The 25,169-nt window shown below is 46.1% G+C and overlaps 1 protein-coding gene across 1 annotated transcript in view; it reads left to right on the top strand.

The window, feature by feature from the left end:
* Positions 1–25,169, top strand: part of MELTF (melanotransferrin) — a 273,777-nt gene that overhangs the window by 37,040 nt on the left and 211,568 nt on the right. The gene's annotated exons all lie outside the window — the stretch shown is intronic.

Genomic DNA, 25,169 nt, shown 5'->3' with positions numbered 1-25,169 from the left:
AGTCCCAGGACTTCCTAGCTATAATCAGTCTAATCTGTCTAGAAGTCTCTGAGAGCAGAGAGTAGCCTTTCTTCTGCTCTGTGCAGGGGCGTCAGAACCTTTTTCAGTTGGGGGGCAAGAGAAAATCTCAATTTGGCGCCCCTAATTTATGGCCACCTTAGACAGGTCACTTGTACCTGTACGAAACTCTATGGAGTAGCAGTTGAATGAGTGACCCCTTATATACATTATGTCTGCTAGAGCTCCCATACACACAATGGGGGTCATTCCGAGTTGTTCGCTCGCAAGCTGCTTTTAGCAGCTTTGCACATGCTAAGCCGCCGCCTACTGGGAGTGAATCTTAGCATAGTAAAATTGCGAACGAAAGATTCTCAAAATTGCGATTACACACCTCTTAGCAGTTTCTGAGTAGCTTCAAACTTACTCGGCATCTGCGATCAGTTCAGTGCTTGTCGTTCCTGGTTTGACGTCACAAACACACCCAGCGTTCGCCCAGACACTCCTCCGTTTCTCCAGCCACTCCCGCGTTTTTCCCAGAAACTGTAGCGTTTTTTCGCACACTCCCATAAAACGGCCTGTTTCCGCCCAGAAACACCCACTTCCTGTCAATCACACTCCGATCAGCAGAACGAAGAAAAAACCTCGTAATGCCGTGAGTAAAATACCTAACTGCATAGCAAATTTACTTGGCGCAGTCACACTGCGGACATTGCGCATGCGCAATCGCGACTAATCGCTCCGTTGCGAGAAAAAAATAACGAGCGAACAACTCGGAATGACCCCCACTATGCCTTTTAAAGGGCCTAATTCAGATGTGATTGTAGATGTGCTAAATTTAGCACATCTACGATCAGTTTCTCAGACATGCGGGGGTATGTAGTGGTACTTATCTGCCGTCAAATTCTATGTTTCTATAGGTTCAAAAAGGGTTGCGATTACCTAAAGGATAAAAAAAAAGGGGCAGACTAGATGGGCCAAGTGGTTCTTATCTGCTGTCAAATTCTATGTTTCTATGTCCAGCACAGGGCTAGTCCACCCAGCATGTCTGGCTCTGCCCCCACCACCCCTCCTGCACGGGTGCGAAAGCATCGCATAGCGGTGATGATTTTGCACCTGGCTAGTATCTTCTTCCAACGCAGCCACCGCGGCCCGCACCCGCAATGGACCAGACACACCTGTGTTGTCTGGACCGCACCCAGCCAACGGTGTTCTTACGCCGTTGGCACGCCCTCTCCCGCCCCGCAACCACCTCTGCCTATGAATCAGGCAGAGGTGATCGCAGCCCAGAGATGCTGTCCCCAGTGCAAGATATACATATATGCCCCAGTGCCAGTTATACATATATGCCACCAGTGCCAGTTATACATATATGCCCCCAGTGCCAGATATACATATATGCCCCCAGAGCCAGTTATACATATATGCCCCCAGAGCCAGTTATACTTATATGCCCCCAGAGCCAGTTATACTTATATGCCCCCAGAGCCAGTTATACATATGTCCCCAGTGCCAGATACTGTATACATATATGCCCCCAGAGCCAGTTATACATATGTCCCCAGTGCCAGATACTGTATACATATATGCCCCCAGAGCCAGTTATACATATATGCCCCCAGTGCCAGTTATACATATATGCCCCCAGTGCCAGTTATACATATATGCCCCCAGTGCCAGATATACATATATGCCCCCAGAGCCAGTTATACATATATGCCCCCAGAGCTAGTTATACTTATATGCCCCCAGAGCCAGTTATACATATATGCCCCCAGAGCCAGTTATACATATGTCCCCAGTGCCAGATACTGTATACATATATGCCCCCAGAGCCAGTTATACATATATGCCCCCAGTGCCAGTTATACATATATGCCCCCAGTGCCAGTTATACATATATGCCCCCAGAGCCAGTTATACATATGTCCCCAGTGCCAGATACTGTATACATATATGCCCCCAGAGCCAGTTATACATATATGCCCCCAGTGCCAGTTATACATATATGCCCCCAGTGCCAGTTATACATATATGCCCCCAGAGCCAGTTATACATATGTCCCCAGTGCCAGATACTGTATACATATATGCCCCCAGATCCAGTTATACTTATATGCCCCCAGAGCCAGTTATACATATATGCCCCCAGAGCCAGTTATACATATATGCCCCCAGAGCCAGTTATACATATGTCCCCAGTGCCAGATACTGTATACATATATGCCCCCAGAGCAGTGGCGGAACAAGCAAGCGGTGGGCCCAGGTGCGACAAAATGCTTTGGCCCCCCCCCCCATCCAAGTCCACCCCGGGGGCAGTGCGCGCCGTAGACGCGCGCAAAAATACATAGTGGCGTGGCTTCGTGGGGAAGGGGTGTGGCCACAAAATAATACCAACACAGTAGTCTCCATTATTCAAATTACGCCGCACAGTAGCACCACTACACCAGGTAGAGACCCTTTTACACCTTACAGCGAACAGATTCCTCTTTTTACACATTACAGCAGACAGCGTGCCCTTTTTACACATAACGGCAGACAGCGTGCCCTTTTTACACATAACGGCAGACCGCGTGCCCTTGTTACACATTACGGCAGACAGCGTGCCCTTTTTACACATTACGGTAGACAGCGTGCCCTTGTTACACATTACGGCAGACAGCGTGCCCTTGTTACACATTACGGCAGACAGCGTCCCCATTTTTACACATTACGGCAGGCAGATTCCTCCTTTTTACACATAGCAGCAGGCAGATTCCCCATTTTTACACATAGCGTCAGGCAGCCCCCCTTTTTTACACATTACGGCAGGCAGATTCCCCATTTTTACACATAGCGTCGGGCAGATTACCCCTTTTTACACATAACGGCAGACCGCGTGCCCTTGTTACACATTACGGCAGACCGCGTGCCCTTGTTACACATTACGGCAGACAGCGTGCCCTTTTTACACATTACGGCAGACAGCGTGCCCTTGTTACACATTACGGCAGGCAGATTCCCCTTTTTACACATAGTGGCAGGCAGTCCCCCATTTTTACACATTGCGTCGGGCAGATTACCCCTTTTTACACATAGCGGCAGGCAGTCCCCCATTTTTACACATTGCAGCAGGTAGTCCCCCCTTTTTACACATTGCGGCAGGCAGTCCCCCCTTTTTACACATTGCGGCAGGCAGTCCCCCCTTTTTACACATTGCGGCAGGTAGTCCCCCCTTTTTACACATTGCGGCAGGCAGGCACAAGAAAGAAAGAAGGAAAGAAAAAGAAAGAAAGAAAGAAAGAAAGAAAGAAGAATTATACTTACCCTCAGGCTCCTCGGTGCAGCTGCGTCAGACGACGATTCCCGGGCAGTAGAGAATGAGGAGGAGGGAGCCGGAGCCGGAGGACGGAGCCGCAGCAGCGCTTTGTTACTGGTGGAGGCGCTGCTGCTGCTGCCCCTCTGCTTCCCTATAGGCTGTTCTCGGAAGACAGCCTATAGGGAAGCAGAGGAGCAGCAGCAGCAGCGCCTCCACCAGTAACAAAGCGCTGCTGCGGCTCCGTCCTCCGGCTCCCTCCTCCTTCCCCCGTCTGTACCGCTGCTCAGCTCCTATCTCCGGGCGGCTGTGCGCTGCGGGCAGCGGTTGCCTGCAGCGCACAGCGGCATGTAATGAGTCAGTTTGACTCATTACATGCTTGGGCCCCTGGACAGAGGCGGGCCCCAGTGCAGTGCACTGCCTGCACTGCCGGTAGTTCCGCCTCTGCCCCAGAGCCAGTTATACTTATATGCCCCCAGAGCCAGTTATACATATATGCCCCCAGAGCCAGTTATACATATGTCCCCAGTGCCAGATACTGTATACATATATGCCCCCAGAGCCAGTTATACTTATATGCCCCCAGAGCCAGTTATACATATATGCCCCCAGAGCCAGTTATACATATGTCCCCAGTGCCAGATACTGTATACATATATGCCCCCAGAGCCAGTTATACATATATGCCCCCAGTGCCAGTTATACATATATGCCCCCAGTGCCAGATATGTATAACTGGCTCTGGGGGCATATATGTATATCTGGCACTGGGGGCATATGTGTATAACTGGCACTGGGGGGGCATATATGTATATCTGGCACTGGGGACATATGTATAACTTGCTCTGGGTGCATATATGTATATGTCCCCAGTGCCAGATATACATATATGTCCCCAGTGCAAGATATACATATATGCCCCCAGAGCCAGTTACACATATATGTCCCCAGATAGATATATATATATAGATATATATACATACATACACACATATATGCTCCCAGCGACAGTTATACATATATGTCCCCAGAGCCATATATATATATATATATATACATACATACACACACACACATATATGCCCCCAGTGCCAGATATACATATATGCCTCAGTGCCAGATACTGTATACATATATGCCCCCAGAGCCAGTTATACATATGCCCCCAGAGCCAGTTATACATATATGCCCCAGTGCCAGATACTGTATACATATATGTCCCTAGAGCCAGTTATACATATATGCCCCCAGTGCCAGATACTGTATACATATATACCCCCAGTGCCAGTTATACATATATGCCCCCAGTGCCAGTTATACATATATACCCCCAGTGCCAGATATACATATGTCCTTAAAGTGCAAGGAACACATACCACCACAGGACGCCGGGCGATGGGTGGACAAGCTGGAGCGGGCGGCCCCCGCATTTTCAAACAAGTCTCCTCTCAGTATCTCCGCTGCGACGTCCGGGTCCAGCCCCAGCACAGCTTGCGCATATGTAATGAGCGGCTTGACGTCATGCCGTTCCGCCGCTCATTACATATGCATAATCTGAGCGCTACACGGGAGCAGCAGCAGCACTGACTGTCAAGGACAGTGACAGTCAATGAATCGCGGTCCGCGGCCGAAGCGCCCTTTATGTGCGGCGCTTATCTCAGCCGCGTACTGTACAGGGATGGTGCGGCGTGTAGCGCTGCCGCTAGTATCGGCGGTGGTAGGCGCCTCTCTCATGTTTGGGGGGAGCGAGCTGCCCCCTTGCCCCCCCCCCCCCATTCCAACGCCTCTGGCTCTGTGTTATGCAAAACCAAAAAATGTTTACAACTGAGGATACAGAACAAGGAAGACACATGGGATTGCACGTGTAGGCCAAGTACAGTAAGAGCATGTTCACATACAGTAGTTTCTACTGTAGTAAACCTGGACAAGAATGCACGTTCCACATGTCCCAACATTTTGGCTGTGGTGATCTCACACAAAGGTGGTCATTCCGAGTTGATCGCAGCCAGCAACTTTTTGCAGCTGCTGCGATCAACTAGTACACGCCTATGGGGTATTTTAGCTTAGCAGGTCTGCGATCACTTGTGCAGTCCTGCTAAACTAAAACATTTTCAAGCAAAACATGACTAGCCCTGGACATACTTACCCTGTGCGATGATCTCTGCGATGCTGGAGCCGGCTTTGACGTCAGACATCCGCCCTCCGTTCCGCTGGACACGCCTACGTTTTCCTTACCACTCCCCGAAAACGGCAGCCAACGGTACGGATCCGCCCAGGAACGCCTTCTTTCTGTCAATCTTCTTTGCGGTCGGCTCTGCGACTGCTTCCTTCGTAGGACGCGACGTAACCCTGCGACCCCTGTCACAGGGCAATGTCGCGCACGTGCAGTGCATCCGCCGTGCATGCGCATTCCGGACCCGTTCGCACCGCAGCGACAAACCACTGCCTGTAAACGGGTCGGAATGACCCCCAAAGTTCACATGCTGAAGGAGCATGCATACAAAATTGGTCTGGCTGTGCATCACACCCCCATTGTGTGTGACATTATATACACCTGTCACACACACAGCCAGCGGCGGATTGGGAACAAAAAGCGGCCCTGGAAAAATTTGTACTAGTGGCCCCACATGGGCAGCACCAGTGGTGTAAGGTCTAGCCATGGGCCATGGCAGTAGCTCCCTCCCCCCAAGACTTTCCAGATAGTGGGCATGTCTAGAATCAAGGGGGAAGTTAAAAAGATATAAAATTAAATATTATGAGCACATTATATGATACACCTTCAGAATTTAGGAAACTATATAATTCCTTAGAAATATATATTTTCTTGCTTATTACACCAACCGTATCCCAATCACTATTCACTCAATCTTATATGTCAGCCAAGCAGGCAGACAGAGAATACACTAGATCATCTGCAATCACAGGCTAAGTGGCAAAGTAATTTTCATATATGTAAATTAATTTGCATCTTATTCATTATGTCTATAAAACGGACCACATGTCCTCAAACTAAACAGGCCCCAAGCGTGTGTCGGCCCACCGGGAATCTTCCCTGTGAACCCTGTGGCCAATCCGCCTCTGCACACAGCAGACATGGTAGGAAACTCTGCTGCCACTGGGCAGTAGCAGCAGCTCCATTCCACCCTTTATATTGCTGGCCAGATTGTGGAGAAGGGGGATTTCACCCCCCTGTGTTTGCCTACGTGTTAGGAGATTATGTTGTAGGCCTGGTTCAGTGAGATGCTTTGATGATGATATTACAAGCTATCTGCTTCTGGTTAGATGTCTACTGATTCACCTCTTGAGTTACTTAATTAATTAGAATGGGCTTCTATTTATGTAGAATTAAATGGTCATGATCTTCACATAATTAAAGCTTAATGCAAAGGATGAAAAGCTGTGATAATTTGCTGAATCCCCTATATAGTTTAGTAGTATAGCATAATTGCTGAAGGGATGTGAAATTGACACACAGTTCCTGTATCTACCAATATAGAGTCCAAGAAATCACACTGATCGGGATTGTTCTGGACACTGGTGTATTTATAATGGGTGCAGGGTGTGCAGTGCACACGGCCCCGGGGGTCCAGGAAGGCCCACATCACACACCATGCACTCATTATTTTTAATACTTACCCTCTGGGGTCCCGCGACGCAGCAACGCTGAAGAAATCACTGGGAAAATGGAGCAACACCATTTTCCCGGTGTTTCACACGTGCACAGTAGAAAAATCACTATGAAAATGGCCACCGCTTCATTTTCCCGGAGATCTGCGCATGTGCTGTAGACTCTGGGACATCGCTAGGGTCCCCTAGGGCAGGGCCGGATTAACAATGGGGCGGATGGTGCTGCAGCTCCAAGCCTCCCATTGAAAATAGGCCCAGAGAGTTCCCTGCAGTGCAGTGCAGCCAGTGGTGACAGGAAAAAATATATTTTCTGTCACCACACACAGCAGCGAACTCACTCCGGCTGCCCATTCACCTCCACCACGGCACTGACTAGTAACTAAACATACCGCTGTCAATGGCTTTCCTTTCCTATATCCATCTGAGGCTCCGCCCCTTGGTCCACCTGAAGCTCCGCCCACGGGTCCGCCCGAAGCTCCGCCCCATACACCCAAGGCTCCGCCCCCTGTCAATCCGAAATACGTGCTTTGCTTATCCTCCCCGCTGCAGCTTCCCAACAGGATAATGCCTCATGAAAGAGGGGAAGGGGCTGCTGCCTTTAGGAGAGCTGTCTACCACACCAGGCCCTGAAGTCTCCTCTGTAAGTGGTGTCTATGTCAGTAAGTGCTGCATGTGTGTGTCAGTAAGTAGTGTCTGCCAGTAAGTGGTGTGTGTCAGTAAGTTTTGTGTTGTGTGTGTCAGTAAATAGTATCTGTCAGTATGTGCTATCTGTGTCAGTAAGTGGTGTGTGTCAGTAGGTTTTGTGGTGTGTGTGTGTGTGTGTCAGTAAATAGTGTCTGTCAGTATGTGCTATCTGTGTCAGTAAGTGGTGTGTGTCAGTAGGTTTTGTGGTGTGTGTGTGTGTGTCAGTAAATAGTGTCTGTCAGTATGTGCTATCTGTGTCAGTAAGTAATGTGTGTCAGTAGGTTTTGTGGTGTGTGTCAGTAAATAGTGTCTGTCAGTATGTGCTATCTGTGTCAGTAAGTTTTGTGGTGTGTGTTGTGTGTGTCAGTAAATAGTATCTGTCAGTATGTGCTATCTGTGTCAGTAAGTGGTGTGTGTCAGTAGGTTTTGTGGTGTGTGTCAGTAAATAGTATCTGTCAGTATGTGCTATCTGTGAAAGAGGGGAAGGGGCTGCTGCCTTTAGGAGAGCTATCTTCCACACCAGGCCCTGAAGTCTCCTCTGTAAGTGATGTCTATGTCAGTAAGTGCTGCATGTGTGTGTCAGTAAGTAGTGTCTGCCAGTAAGTGGTGTGTGTCGGTAAGTTTTGTGTTGTGTGTGTCAGTAAATAGTATCTGTCAGTATGTGCTATCTGTGTCAGTAAGTGGTGTGTGTCAGTAAGTTTTGTGGTGTGTGTTGTGTGTGTCAGTAAATAGTATCTGTCAGTATGTGCTATATATGTGCCATATATGAATCCATCTATAACTGCTGTGTGTGTAACTGGCGCGCCGCTGACCACTTCAGCAGTGAGCGCTGAGTGGTAGCACACCTGCTGTTGCCACTGTTGTCAGAGCAGAGTTCCGGGATCTCATTACCGCCGTTGTGCCGCCGCGGTCTCAGAGCCGACCCTTAGAGTGATGGTGGTGGTAGGTAAGGGCACCTGCCGGCGGCTTTGTTATGATTTGAGATCGGTCAGCAGCCGGCAGGACAGCTCTGAGTCTGCAGCGGGAGGGAGTGCAGGTGCAGAGCAAGGCTCGCCTGGCTGACTAATATAAACATGCCGCTCCGTTTGGGCGGCCGCTGGCAGGGCAGATCACTAAGCTGCTGCCCTCCTCCCAAGCAGGCCCGGCATTCTCCCTCCTCCAGCAGCTGCGGTGAAGCAGAGGTCAGCCTCTCCATATCAAACACTGTTCCAGTGTCCTAAACTCCTCCTCACACTACAGGCCGGGCGGCACCATAGGACAGCATAGCAGCTGGAGCTCGGTGAGCTCCGCATCCAGCGTGGATCCTCCTGCCACTGGCCTCCTCTTCGACCTGCACCTGGATCCGTGGGCCTCCCAATGACACCATGCAGCTCACCACTTGCAAGGTTGGGATTGGACACAGTGCAGTGAGTGACCGGGTAGTCCTGTACCCAGCTACCACCCACTCCTGTGTGTTACTGCCCTGTACCCATACCACTGTGTGTGTGTGTGTGTGTGTGTGTGTGTGTGTATCTAACCCCCTGTACCTCCCTGTGACCCCCTCTATCCTGTACCTGCTACCTTTGTGTGTATGTCACCCCACCCCCCCTAAAAAAGGATGAGTATATTTTTGATCTGTGGGAGGGGTTAAATTGGCTTCTTATTGCATTTTTCCATGCCCTTTCTTCTACACACTTCGCTTGGCTTGATGCTCCAAGATAAATCCAAACTGTTGTAAGATTTATTTTTATTAGATTGAGGGATATACAGTAGTATGTGGCGACCACTAACGCTGTCTGTAGTATCTGTGGGTCCCCGATGCTGTTGTTACAATATGGAGGTGACGATGCTATCAGTAGCATATGGGCGTCACCAATGCTGTGGAGGGGGTGGGGGGTACTTGGTATGAACTTACGCCACTGGTGTCAGTAAGTATTGTCTGTCAGTAAGTGGTGAGTGTCAGTAAGTTTTATGTTGTGTGTGTGACAGTAAGTGGTGTCTGTATCAGTAAGTTTTGTGCGTGTGTGTGTTAGTAAGTAGTGTCTGTCAGTACATTTTTTGTTCTGTGTGTGTCAGTAAGTAGTGTCTGTCAATAAGTGGTATCTGTGTCAGTACATTTTGCGTTGTGTGTGTGTGTGTGTCATTAAGTAGTGTCTGTCAGTAAGTGGTGTCTGTGTCAGTAAGTATTGTGTTGTATCTGTGTGTGTGTCAGTAAGTAGTGTCTGTGTTGTGCGTGTATGTCAGTAAGTACTGTCTATCAGTAAGTGGTGACTGTGTCAGTAAGTTTGTGTTGTGTGTGTCAGTAGTGTCTGTCAGTAAGTGGTGTCTGAGGCAGTTAGTTTATCTGTGTTAGTAAGCGGTATCTGTGTTGTGTGTTTCTGTAAGGGGTATCTGTATCAGTAAGTTGTACCTGTGTCAGTAAGGGGTGTGTGTTAGTAAGTATGTATGTGCCAGTAAGTGTTATCTGTCAGTAAGTAGTGTCTGTGTCAGTAAGGGGTGTCTCAGTAAGTTGTGTCTGTGACAGTATGTGGTTCCTCAGTAAGTGGTCTGTGTCAGTAAGTTGTATCTGTGTCATTAAGGCGTTCCTGTCAGTAACTTTGTATATTCCAATATGTGGCACCTGTGTCAGTAGGTGGCATCTGTGTCAGTAAGGGTTGTCTGTGTTATTAAGTGGTATGTCACTAAATGTTTGTATCAGTAAGGAGTGTCTGTGTGTAAGTGTGTGTGTGTGTCAGTAAAGTATGTCAGTAAGTGTATATCAGTGTGTTTGTGTCAGTATGTCTGTCAGTAAGGGGTGTCTATGTCAGTAAGAGGTGTCTGTGTCCGTAAGGGCTATTTGTGTCCATTAGAGATGTCTGTATAGGAAAGTGGAGTCTGTGTCAGTAAGTGTTATCTGTCAGTAAGGGATATCCATGTTCAGAGCCACCATCAGGGGTGTGGGGGGGGGGGGGGGGGACTGCCGGACAAGAGTACCTGGCCTGGGTAGAAGGGGGGGCTACCTCTGGCTCCTATAGTAGGGCTGACACTGTACTTAAGCTCTGGCCTGGCCGCGCAGAGCTTATCTTCCAGCTTAGATGTGGCCCAGTAACCACCCTCTCTTGTACTCCCAGACAGCCTGGCAGTGTACCATGTGTAATCTGTGGATGCCTGAGATGTCCCTGGACCAGGACAATGCTCAGCGGCCAGCATCTTTTCACTGGTGAGGACCTTTGTATTAATGTTGCAGCTCAGAGGGGAATGTGAGTGTGTGAGGGGGAATGTCACTGAGAAACAGAGAGGAATGTGAGTGTGTCTGTGATGGTCACTGAGAGACAGAGGGGAATGTTTGGGGGGGTCACTGAGAGACAGGGGAATGTGGGGAGGAGGGTCGCTGAGAGACAGGAAAATGGGGTGTCACTGACACAGGGAGGAATGTGGGAGCAGTCACTGAGAGACAGGGGAATGTGGCGAGGGGGGGACACTGAGACAGGTCAATGTGGCCATGTCACTGAGGCAGAGGGTAATGTGGGGGGTGTAACAGAGACAGAGGGAAATATGGCTATGGGGCAGCATATGCATGTGTGAGACCATGTGGTTTGGGGGGGTACCTATTTTTTCTGTCCCAGGCCCCACAATATCTGATGGCATCCCTGTCCCTGCCAGTAAGAGTGTTTGTGTCACTAAGATGTATCTTTGTCAGTAAGGGGTGTCTGTTATTAAGTATTTATGTGCCAATAAGCGGTGTCTATGTCCGTAAGTGCCATCTGTCAGTAAGTGATGTCTGTGTCAATAAATGTTTGTGTTAGTAAGGTGTGTCAGTAAGTGGAATAGGTCAGTGAGGGGTGCCTGTGTCCATAAGTGATATCTGTCAGTAAGCAGTGTCTGTGTCAGTAAGTGCCATCTGTCAGTGAGTGATGCCTATGTCAATAAATGTTTGTGTTAGTAAGGTGTGTCAGTAAATGGAATATGTCAGTAAGGGGTGCCTGTGTCCATAAGTGATATCTGTCAGTAAGCGGTGTCTGTGTCAGTAAGAGGTGTCTGTGTAGGTGTCAGTAAGTGGTATCAGTAAGTCTGTGTCAGTAGGTGATCTGTGTGTTAGTAAGGTCTTCAGTCTATATCTGTATTTGTGTCAGTAAGGGGTGTCTGTCTGCAAGTGTGCCTGTGTCAGTAAGAGATGCCTGTGTCGGTAAGAGATGCCTGTGTCGGTAAGTGGTGTCTGTGTCAATAAGTATCTGTATCAGTAACTTTGTCCCATGAGCCCTCAGTTCCCTGTTTGCTCTGTATTGCCTTCATCTTTTCTAATCTTTCCACCCCTGCTCTGTTTTACCCCATCGTTTCTTCCCTTTCCATCTTCTTTGCATGTTGATACAACTCTCTGTATCATATGGTGGTCACTGCGATGCTCTCTGTATTATATGCTGGTCATTTAGATGCTCTCGGTATCATATGGTGGTCACTGAGATGCTTTCTCTATTATATGGTGGTTACTGATTCTCTGTATTATATGGTGGTTACAAACGTTTTCTTGTTATAGCATCACTATTAAGTGGTTGAAGGTAGGTACTAGCTTTGACATCCATCGGGATAGCCACACCCCCTACTTAGATCACACCCACACCACACTGGTCACACCCCCACATCACTAATCACACCACCGCAGCGCTTGTCACACCTCCTGCCGAGGCACACAATAGGCCCTTCCTAAATGTCAGCTCCAGGCCCATGTGGACCTTAATCTGGCACTGCCCTAGGGACCGTAGTGCCCAGAGCTGCCGGCTAGAGAGGAGGGGGCCCAGACAGAGCCTGAACACGGGCCTCCTCCACTCTAGCAACGCCCCTGGTTCTGGACCTATTATTGGAATATTTCAACCGGTCTACAAAATGTTGTACCACCCATGAAATATTTTTATCATAAATAGTTTTTTATTGAGTTTATGCAATATTGAAAAAAAACAAAACAATAACAACACAGAAATGGGAATGGAAAAAAGGGAGGGAATCACATATCACAAGTGGCATAAAGATTAAAATGCAGAATACAAAATGTAGTGCTTCATAAGAAACATTTCTGAGGGGACACGCAGAAAACAGAAGAAGGGTTTCAAGGGCTCTCAAGGAGTATCATGGCACGGCTGTGGTATGCAAGGTTAACAGTAACTAGGTCGACCACTATTGGTCGACAGTAACTAGGTCGACAGGGTTTCTAGGCCCACGTGGTCAAGGTCGACAGGGCAAAAGATCGACATGAGTTTTTTATGTTTTTTTTGGTGTTGTTTTCTCCGTACAGTGACCGGGAACCCCAATTAGTGCACCGTGTCCCCTCGCATGGCTCGTTTCGCTCGCTATGCAATCGTAGTCTGCGTGGATCGTTAAGTATGAAAAAGGTCAAAAAAAGAAAACAATTGTGAAAAACTCATGTCGACCTTTTGACCTGTCTACCTAGAAGATGTCGACCTAGTTACTGTCGACCAATATTGGTCAACCTAGTTACTGTCGACCTAGAGACCTGATCCCCATGGCACCATCCCCACCAGTAACAAATTTGTGCCATTTAAACCATTTTGCTAATGGGTAGGAGACAGAAAAGGAGTAAGGTCCCCCCTAGGGTTTCCACTTAAAAAGCAGAATGGATTTTATGTAGAGTTTTATACAAGGACAGGGTGGATGAGCACTTGGCAGCTCTAGTAGTTATCAAAATATGCCCCAAAATATATTTGCCTAATTCAGGAAGATCGGAGGTGTAGAAGTGAAGGAGGCAAAGGAGGTAGATTCCCTATAGGGAACATTGAGAATCTTACGTGCTAAAGAGAATATATGACTCCACAATGGCTGGATCTTGGGACATCCAAAAAAAACATTATAAATATCTCCCACTTGTGAGCAATTCTGCAACGATATTTTGACTGAGAGGGCCATATCTTTTGTAACTAGGCTGGAGTAAAATATAATCTGTGAAGCATCTTGAACTGCATCTCCAAGTAATTGTAGCATTTGAAAAATCAATGCAGGAGGTGGGGCTAATTGCATCATTAGACCCCACCCCCTCATAGGAAAGCTGCTGCGATTGGACACTATTTGCATAGGGGAGACACTAACATGACACGATTATCATATAATCGTGCCATTAGGCCCCGCCCCCTCTGCAGTGACCACAGATTGCCTGTATTTATACTAGCGTTCTGCCTACTTCACTTAGAAGTGGGTAGAATGTAGGAGGGGTAAACAAAAAAGCATGGAATGCAGACCAAGAGGACTCCGGGCTGGTAAAGAGGGAAAGAACAGGGTAAGCAGTGAGCATGTACTGCTTACACTATTTCCTTAGTAGAAGAACAGACTTTTATTTTGTACCTATACTGTATATTTTAACCCTCTGCTTAACTTTTCTGTATTATAACACATAAGGATTATAACTACTTCAGCAGTGGAGGAGATATTTATTATTATCTAATTATGTATATATACTAAAGCTGTTCTTTCAAGAAGACTGGACAAATATAGTATTTTTCTCAGTGCAGATGTTGGGTGTTACATGGGTGTCCTATATGTATGTAGGGGTAAATGAAACATTAAGGGGAAAATATATGTATAAAAACTATAAACATATGCGCTATGCTTTGTGCGCAAAGCGTCACCTCAAAAATGTGCCCTTCAAAATGAAAATGTGCCCTCCTCAATGATCAGCACCCTGCCCTAAAAAAATCCTAGAATGAACACTAAAATAATAAAACATTGTCAGCAAATAAACATAATTTATGTACCTATGTTGCTACAGAAATACCAGGAAAAGAGCTCAAGCTACGTATCCACCCATGTAATACTGATAATAAATGCATGTCTAAGGTGTCTCCTGAAGGTATCTAACGTAGAATAGGTAGAGTCAGAACCGGCCCTAGGCATAGGCAAACTAGGCAAATGCCTAGGGCATTTGATATGCCTAGGGGCACGAGCAGCTTCTGCTTATTAAAATGATATGCGGCATGCCTATATTCTGTGTGACTGCGGCTGTATCTGCATATGAAATGCTATGCAATGGGGGGTAGTGATGGGAGAGATGTGTGCTGAGCGATCTTAACACAGACCTCTCAGCACACATCTCTCCCCCCGCTCAGCACAGCGCGATGTGCTGAGCGAGGGGGGGGGGCGCTCACTTCACACAACGGTCAAATGAGCGACTCACTAGATTGAGCCTGCACGCAGGGCTGCGCATCGCTATCGCTGGGGGGCATACACACGGCAGATCCGTGCTTAAAATCTAAGCAATATAGTCAGATTGCTTAGATTTTAAACACGGATCTCTCTGTGTGTACCCCCCTTTAGTGTATTCCTTGAAATCTCTGTAACATAGCATTTCATATGCAGATACAGTCACAGTTGCACACAGAATATAGGCATGCCATATATCATTTTAATCAGCAGAAGCTGCTTGTGCATCCTACTCACATATCAATGCAAATAATATGCATTTTCATCAAAAAAGGCACCCAACCTTAGCAGAGCTGCCAGCTGACTCACGCCAGGCATCTCCTGCTGCATGGCATATTGAGGCAAAATGTATGAGGACACATCTGTATCCAAGCAGAGGCCACAGTGTTAGCGGCCGTGTGAGTGCTGTATGTGAGTGGGTTGGTTGTGCAATAATGTGCGGCAAATGTGTAAGGGGCACTGTGTGTGTCATTATGTGTATAAGGGCATTAATAATGTATGGCATATGTGATAGGAGCACTATGAGTGTCATTATGTGTATAAGGGCACTAATCATGTATAGCATAATGTGTAAGGCGCATTATGCTTATTAGGACATTAATAATGTGTGTCATATGTGTAAGGGGCATTAATGTGTGGTATTATGTCTATAAATGCATTACTAATACTGTATGTGACATTATGTGTATAAGGTGCTCTACTGTGTGGCGTAACGTATAGAAAGGGCACTACTGTGTGGTATAATGTGAATAAAGAGCAATATGGTGTGGTGTAATGTGAATAAGGAGCAATTCAGTGTGATGTAATGTGAATAAGGGGCACTACTGTGAGGAGTAACGTATATAAGGTAAAGTGGTACTACTATGAGATGTAATGTGAATAAGAGACACTATCGCATGATAAAATGTGAATAAAGTTGCACTACTGTATGGCGTAATTTGAATTGCGGGTAATATTGTGTGGTCATGCCACTTCCCAGCAAGTTCAAGCCCCATTTTGGGCTGTGCGCCAAATGTGCACACTGTTCCTATTTAAAATATAGGGGGTAGGAGCACCAAAATGAGGACTACTATGGGTGAGGGGTGTTGGTGCTGGGAAAGGGGTGCAGGATCAGAGGTGGAACTAGCGGCGGTGCTAGGGGGCACCAGCCAAAATCTTGCCCAGGGCATCATATTGGTTAGGGCTGGCTCTGGGTAGATAAAAAAAAAAAAAAAGGAAAGTAAAATGAATTGAAAAACACAGAATCAATTAATATCACTTTTTAGTTATAATAACTTCATTTTGACTAAACCTATTTTACTTGAAATACCTTCAGGATGCACCTTAAAGATGCATTTATTATGTACAATGAGGATACTTCCCAACATTACTGATTAGGAAGTCAACAAAGACTATTTCATAAATCATGAGCGCCTTCCGCAAATTCCCCATCCCTATTATATTTGCGGAAATCATGTCTGTAACACCTAATTCTCTACTGCTTATTTGTATTAAAGAGGGAAAATGTCTGCAGCTGGTGTTGTAACTGCATTATGCACTGTAGCTGTTATGGCATCTTATGTGCTGTCTCAGGATAAGAGGTTTCATAGCAGTTGCACTTTGTACACGTCAGGAGCCAGAAACAGCCGTGTGTTGGAGTTTGCTCACACCACTTACACTCAACAGAGGTCTTGTCCAAAGTCTGAAATATAACCTGCCATGGCTCACATTTTATGTCTACCTCTTTCAAAATTGATATCTAATTTTAAATAAAAAGAAAAGGAGATACAAGGGCTCTGATGAACACAGGCATTCATACCAGGGAACAGACGAGACTGATACAACATAACACATGTAACAAGATAGAGCATAGACATTGTGAAAGCCTTACAAATGTTCAAGCACAATAGTCAAAATTAGTACTGCACTGTCTATAAACTGCAAGGTTGTCTCCATGGAAATAATATAATCGTTTGCTCGGTATGGCCAATGTAAAATGTACAATCTTTTTATTTTTGAAAAACCTTTTTATGAGAGGGAATTTCTTTGTTATGTGACAAGCCAGACCTGTCACGATTAACCACATATAGGGGTATATGCAATTGCGGTCGAATTCCCGAAATTGTCGAAAAACTGGACTTTTTCGCCAAAAAAAAAAAAATCGACAATGCAATTCAGTACTTTCCGTCAAAAAAACGGACTTTCAAAATTCGACTTTTTGAAATTCGACATTTGTCAAATTCGACTTTTCTGCAATGGTACAAATGCGGCAATTCGACAAAAGTATATTCAATTGTAGTTTGGAAATTCGACAACAGTGCTTTTAGACAGTAAGGGGTATATGCAATTGCGGTCGAATTCCCGAAATTGTCGAAAAACTGGACTTTTTCGCCAAAAAACAGGAGTCACGTGGGGTCCCGGCATTCGGGGAAAGGGGTTTCATGTGAAAACATGGGACCCCTTTCAGTCCGCTGGTTCGGCTGTTCGTTTTATTTTTTTGCCAAGTACGAGGATTTATATCTGGACACTGGATTGAGGTGAGTATAATTTGATTCACAGGTACCCCGGATCGTCGGCGGGTCAACATAGGTAAGTATGTGTGTGTCGGCAGGTGTGCAATAAAGTTTTACTCTCAAGGTGTGTGTCTCCTGTTTTTATTTGGGTATTTTTTCCCCAGTAGTACTACAGGTACCAGCGGGCCCGTTTTTCTCCCGCATGCTGGTACTTGTGGTTCTCCAAGTACCAGCTTGCGGGGGAGGCTTGCTGGGACTTGTAGTACTACAGGAAAAAACAATATTCTTTACATTTTCTCAAGGCTATCAGCCTCCCATCCGCAGCCTTTGGATGGGGGGGACAGCCTCGGGCTTCACCCCTGGCCCTTGGGTGGCTGGGGGGGGGGGGCCTTGATTGAAGGGGTCCCCACTCCCCCAGGGTACCCCGGCCAGGGGTGACTAGTTGGATATTTAATGCCACGGCCGCAGGGCGCTGTATAAAAGTGACCCCCGGCTGTGGCATTATCTGTCCAGCTAGTGGAGCCCGATGCTGGTGTAAAAAATACGGGGGACCCCTACTCTTTTTGTCCCCCGTATTTTTTGCACCAGCACCAGGCGCAGAGCCCGGTCCTGGTTTTAAAAATACGGGGGATCCCCTGTCCATTTTTCCCCCGGATTTTTAGAACCAGGACCAGCTCGAAGAGCCCGAGGCTGGATATGCTTTGGAGGGGGGACCCCACGCCATTTTTTTCCGTGTTTTTTCCCGTTTTTACCCGTTTTTAAAAAAACGGAACAAATCCGTCAAATCGGCCGTTTTTCGGCAGCGGGACTGTCGAATCCGTTTTTTATTGCATATGGTCAATTTCGGCACCCACTTGCCGAAATTAGACTGTCGAATTGTGTCGAATTGAAAAACGGCCGATAATTTGCCGCGATTCGCCGCTAATTGCATATACCCCATAGTGTCAAGTCACGTTTCACAAATAAAATAGAAAATATGACATGATGATAAAAATGATTGCATGAGGAGTACATTATAGACAATACAATGTGAATTTAAGCATGATATTAAGTAGTGTTGGATGGAGATATTACAGTAAAAACCTGGGCAAATGGTAATGAGGTGTAACAAATATACTTCAATTGAAATAATGTAAGAAAAAGAACCCTGCCAATACACCAAATTCATCATTTAGGAAACATTTTAGAATACACTGTGGTTGGAAATGGAGGGTCCGCTGCAGATATCTGATTACTGGTGCAGTCCCACCATGGTACATCTGGGGGATCCCTAGTATTTGCAGGTACCCCTTGAAAACAGCTGTTTTCTGGGGACATCCCGCAAATATTAATGAATTAATATGCCCCTAAGAGTGCATGCAGCAAGCCTCACGCTGTAATTGCTCTACAATGAAAAAAAGAATTGACTATTCAGAAAGAGAGTTATGTATCTGTTGCATGACACTGTGTACGGTATACATGTAACACGCAGAATTTATAATTTCTTAAACTTTGAATATATTTCACAGAGGAGACAGAACAAAATATGTGGGTGGATAGAAAAGCATACAAGTCAAATAAAACTTCATTAGGTGAATTTACCAAGAAAATAAATTAAACCGAACCCATTACAGCAGAGAGAAATCCATCGTTAACTGACGTTTATGCAAATACTACAACAACTATCCCCCTGCGCTATAATTTGAAATATACGATATGGCTAGAAATCCAATAATTTATATACAGGTTGAGTATCCCATATCCATATATTCCGAAATACGGAATATTCCGAAATACGGACTTTTTTGAGTGAGAGTGAGATAGTGAAACCTTTGTTTTTTGATGGCTCAATGTACACAAACTTTGTTTAATACACAAAGTTATTAAAAATATTGTATTAAATGACCTTTAGGCTGTGTGTATAAGGTGTATATGAAACATAAATGAATTGTGTGAATGTAGACACACTTTGTTTAATGCACAAAGTTATAAAAAAATATTGTCTATAATGACCTTCAGGCTGTGTGTATAAGGTGTATATGTAACATAAATGCATTCTGTGCTTATATTTAGGTCCCATCTCCATGATATCTCTTTATGGTATGCAATTATTCCAAAATACAGAAAAATCCGATATCCAAAATACCTCTTGTCCCAAGCATTTTGGATAAGGGATACTCAACCTGTAATATATAGTTTAATAAAAAGAAAATCTTATTTATATTTGACCGGTCATAAACAATAAAAATCACATCCAAAACATTTAATAACACTATGGAGGTGGATCCAAAATTACTATGTGCACAAAAATATGTAATAAAAGTCGGTATGTGGACTAAAATTTGCTTGCATATTCCATATACTTATTGTAAAGCTAGCATATCACCATGAATACAATTAATTCCAGCATGCAAGTCATCAAGGAACTGTGGTGTAAAGTATCCATGCTGGAATTAATTGCATTCATGGTGATATGCTAGCTTTACAATAAGTATATGGAATATGCAAGCAAATTTTAGTCCACATACCGACTTTTATTACGTATTTTTGTGCACATAGTAATTTTGGATCCACCTCCATAGTGTTATTGAATGTTTTGGATGTGATTTTTATTGTTTATGACCGGTAAAATATAAATAAGATTTTTTTTTTTATTAAACTATATATTATATGAATTATTGGATTTCTAGACATATCGTATATTTCAAATTATAGCGCAGGGGGATAGTTGTTGTAGTGTTTCTGATTTATACACCTGGTAATTCAGGTGTTCCATTTGACTTGTAAACCCCAAGTCAATTTTTTCCTGCTGCTACTTAATGATTAAGAGTGTGGTATTAGACCAGTAGGAATATAAGTATATTATACTCTTATTTGACATCAGCGCCAGGTTGCTTTTTTCTTTGTCTGTTTATGCAAATAGTAAATGTAAAATATTTATAGTATAAATGAGAAAAAATAAGATTTTACACTTACCGGTAAATCTATTTCTCGTAGTCCGTAGAGGATGCTGGGACTCCGTAAGGACCATGGGGGATAGACGGGCTCCGCAGGAGACATGGGCACTTTAAGAAAGACTTTAGACTCCCTCCCTCTATGCCCCTCCTCCAGACCTCAGTTAGGGAAACTGTGCCCAGAGGAGATGGACAGTACGAGGAAAGGATTTTTGTTAATCCAAGGGCAAGATTCATACCAGCCACACCAATCACACCGTATAACCTGTGATAAACTACCCAGTTAACAGTATGAACAAACAACATAGTCTCGGTCCAAACCGATGAACTAGAATATAAGCCTTATGTAAGCAATAACTATATACAAGTCTTGCAGAAGAAGTCCGCACTTGGGACGGGCGCCCAGCATCCTCTACGGACTACGAGAAAAAGATTTACCGGTAAGTGTAAAATCTTATTTTCTCTAACGTCCTAGAGGATGCTGGGACTCCGTAAGGACCATGGGGATTATACCAAAGCTCCCAAACGGGCGGGAGAGTGCGGATGACTCTGCAGCACCGATTGAGCAAACAGGAGGTCCTCCTCAGCCAGGGTATCAAACTTATAGAACTTTGCAAAAGTGTTTGACCCCGACCAAGTAGCAGCTCGGCACAGCTGTAGTGCCGAGACCCCTCGGGCAGCCGCCCAAGACGAGCCCACCTTCCTAGTGGAATGGGCCTTAACCGATTTAGGTAACGGCAATCCTGCAGTAGAATGCGCCTGCTGAATCGTGTTACAGATCCAGCGAGCAATAGTCTGCTTTGAAGCAGTGCCGCCAACCTTGTTGGCTGCATACAGGACAAACAGTGCTTCTGTTTTTCTGATCCTAGCCGTTCTGGCCACGTAAATTTTTAAAGTCCTGACCACATCAAGGGAGTCGGAATCCTCCAAGTCACGTGTAGCCACAGGCACGACAATAGGTTGGTTCATATGAAAGGATGAGACCACCTTAGGTAGGAATTGAGGACGGGTCCGCAACTCCGCTCTATCCATATGGAAAACTAGATATGGGCTTTTATGTGATAAAGCCGCCAATTCCGAAACTCGCCTAGCCGAAGCCAAGGCTAACAACATGACCACCTTCCAAGTGAGAAATTTCAACTCCACTGTTTTAAGTGGTTCAAACCAATGTGACTTAAGGAAACTTAACACCACGTTAAGGTCCCAAGGCGCCACCGGAGGTACAAAAGGAGGCTGAATATGCAGTACTCCCTTCACAAAAGTCTGTACTTCAGGTAACGAGGCCAATTCCTTTTGAAAGAAAATGGATAATGCCGAAATCTGAACTTTAATGGAGCCTAATTTTAGGCCCAAATTCACTCCAGTTTGTAGGAAGTGAAGAAAACGGCCTAGATGGAATTCTTCCGTAGGAGCATTCCTGGCCTCACACCAAGAAATATATTTTCGCCATATTCGGTGATAATGTTTAGACGTCACGTCCTTCCTAGCCTTTATTAGCGTAGGAATGACCTCATCCGGAATACCTTTTTCCGCTAGGATCCGGCGTTCAACCGCCATGCCGTCAAACGCAGCCACGGTAAGTCTTGGAACAGACGGGGACCTTGTTGTAACAGGTCCTGCCTTAGAGGAAGAGGCCACGGATCTTCTGTGAGCATTTCTTGCAGATCCGGATACCAGGCCCTTCGTGGCCAATCTGGAACAATGAGAATTGTTCTCACTCCTCTTTGTCTTATTATCCTCAACACCTTGGGTATGAGAGGAAGAGGAGGAAACACATATACCGACTGGAACACCCATGGTGTCACTAGGGCGTCCACAGCTACCGCCTGAGGATCTCTTGACCTGGCGCAATACCTTTGTAGCTTTTTGTTGAGATGGGATGCCATCATGTCTATTTGGGGTAGTCCCCACCGACTTGCAATGTGCGCGAAGACTTCCTGATGAAGTACCCACTCTCCCGAGTGCAGATCGTGTCTGCTGAAGAAGTCTGCTTCCCAGTTGTCCACTCCCGGAATGAACACTGCTGACAGAGCGCTTACATGATTCTCCGCCCAGCGAAGAATTCTGGTGGCTTCCGCCATTGCCACTCTGCTCCTTGTGCCGCCTTAGCGGTTTACATGAGCTACTGCAGTGATGTTGTCTGACTGGATCAGAACTGGTCGATTGCGAAGTTAGATCTACGCTTGACGCAGGGCGTTGTACATGGTCCTTAGTTCCAGGATGTTGATGTGAAGACAAGTCTCTTGACTTGACCAAAGTCCTTGGAAATTTCTTCCCTGTGTGACTGCTCCCCAACCTCAGAGGCTCGCGTCCGTGGTCACCAGGATCCAGTCCTGAATGCCGAACCTGCGGCCTTCCAGGAGGTGAGCACTGTGCAGCCACCACAGGAGAGATATCCTGGCTCTGGGAGACAGGGTGATCCTTTGATGCATTTGTAAATGAGACCCGAACCATTTGTCCAGTAGATCCCATTGAAAAGTCCTCGCATGGAACCTGCCGAAGGGGATGGCCTCGTACAATGCCACCATCTTCCCCAGGACACGGGTGCAGTGAAGCACTGAAACCTTTTTTGGCTTTAATAGGTTCCTGACCAGTGCTATGAGCTCCTGAATCTTTTCCATCGGAAGAAAAACCTTTTTCTGTTCTGTGTCCAGAATCAGGCCCAAAAAGGTCAGACGCGTTGTAGGAACCAGCTGGGACTTCGGAATTTTGAGAATCCAGCCGTGCTGTTGCAACGTCCTCACTGACAGTGACACACTGTCCAGTAACTTCTCTCGAGATCTCGCCTTTATGAGGAGATCGTCCAAGTATGGGATAATTGTGACACCCTGCTTGCGCAGGAGCACCATCATTTCCGCCATTACCTTGGTGAAAATTCTCGGGGCCGTGGAAAGCCCAAACAGCAACGTCTGAAATTGGTAATGACAGTCCTGTACCGCAAATCTCAGGAACGCCTGGTGAGGAAGAAAAATCGGAACATGAAGGTAAGCATCCTTTATGTAAAGGGACACCATCCAATCCCCCCCCTCCAGGCTGGCGATGACCGCTCTGAGCGATTCCATCTTGAACTTGAACTTTTTCAAGTACAGGTTCAGGGATTTCAGATTCAAAATGGGTCTGACCGAACCGTCCGGTTTCGGAACCACGAACAGGGTTGAGTAGTACCACTTTCCTTGCTGGAGGAGAGGAACCTTGACTATCACCTGTTGCAGGTACAATTTTTGAATTGCAGTTAATACTAACTCCCTTTCTGACGGAGAAGCTGGCAGAGCCGATTTGAAAAACCGGCGAGGAGGCATCTCTTCGAATTCCAGCCTGTATCCCTGAGAAACAATCTCTATTGCCCAGGGATCCGCCTGTGAGTGAACCCAGACATGGCTGAAAAATCGAAGACGTGCCCCCCACTTGATCTGGCCCCCCCAGGGAAGTCCCAGCGTCATGCGGTGGATTTTGCAGACGTAGGGGGGGGGGGACTTCTGCTCCTGGGAACTAGCTGTGTGCAGCTTTTTTCCCTTGCCTTTACCTCTGGCAAGAAAGGACGATCCCCGTACCTTTTTGCTTTTATTTGAACTAAAGGACTGCATTTGGTAATGAGGTGCCTTCTTAATATGTTGTGGGGGAACATAAGGTAAAAAATTCGATTTACCAGCTGTAGCAGTAGAGACAAGGTCCGAGAGGCCTTCTCCAAACAACTCCTCCTCCTTGTAAGGCAACGACTCCATATGCCGCTTTGAGTCGGCATCTCCCCTCCACTGTCGGGTCCACAAGAGTCGCCTAGCAGAAATAGACATAGCATTTATTCTGGAGCTTAGTAAACAAATGTCTCTTTGAGCATCCCTCATATATAACGCAGCATCCTTGATATGCTCTAGGGTCATTAGAATGGTATCCTTATCTAGGGTCTCAATCTCCGTAGACAAGGAATCTGTCCATGCTGCGACAGCACTACAAACCCAGGCCGATGCCATAGCCGGCCTAACAATAGTACCAGAATGTTTGTAAATGTACTTCATGGTAACTTCCTGCTTACGGTCCGCACAATCCTTGAGGGTAGCAGTATCCTGGGAAGGCAGTGCCACCTTCTTAGATAAGCGTGTCAACGCCTTGTCTACTTTAGGCGAAGATTCCCATTGTATCCTGTCCTTTTGTGGGAAGGGATACGCCATAAGAATCCTTTTGGGAACTTGTAGTCTCCTGTCTGGAGATTCCCAAGACTTTTCGCACAATTCGCTTAGCTCAAATGAGGACGGAAAGGAGATCTCAGGCTTTTTCTCTTTATACATGTGTACCCTCGTGTCAGGGACAGGGGGTTCCTCAGTAATATGCAAAACCTCTTTAATAGCAATGATCATGTAACGAATACCTTTTGCCACTTTTGGCTGTAAGTTTGCATCCTCATAGTCGACACTGGAATCTGAATCCGTGACGGTATCTGTGTCAGTGATCTGGGATAATGTGCGTTTCTGAGACCCAGAAGGTCCCGGTGCCACTGGGACAGGCATGGTCTGACTACCTGACTGATCCCTAGCCTCAGTCTTGTCTAATCTCTTATGCAATAAATTTACATTAGCATTCAAGACATTCCACATATCCATCCAGTCCGGTGTCGGCGTTGCCGACGGTGGCCTGACAATCATGCACTCCTCCTTAGGCGAGCCTTCATCGTCAAACATGTCGACACACGCGTACCGACACACTCCACACACACAGGGAAACTCTTTTCTGAAGACAGGTTCCCCTTTAGGCCCTTTGGAGAGACAGAGAGAGAGAGAGTATGCCAGCACACACCCCAGCGCTATATGACCCCGGAGAAAAACACAGAATGTTTACCCAGTAGCACTGCTGTAATGTATAATCGCCAATGATGTGCCCCCCCTCTACTTTAAAACCCTCTTTCACCGTGTGTCAAGCAGGGGAGAGTCCGGAGAGATTCCTCTCAGCGGTACTGTGGAGAGAAAATGGCGCTGGTGAGTGCTGAGGG

This window comes from Pseudophryne corroboree, chromosome 4 (genome assembly GCF_028390025.1).
Source record: "Pseudophryne corroboree isolate aPseCor3 chromosome 4, aPseCor3.hap2, whole genome shotgun sequence".
NCBI classification, from domain to species: Eukaryota; Metazoa; Chordata; class Amphibia; order Anura; family Myobatrachidae; genus Pseudophryne; species Pseudophryne corroboree.
The sequence above is the reverse complement of the archived record's forward strand: the minus strand, read 5'-3'. Positions and strand labels throughout refer to the sequence as shown.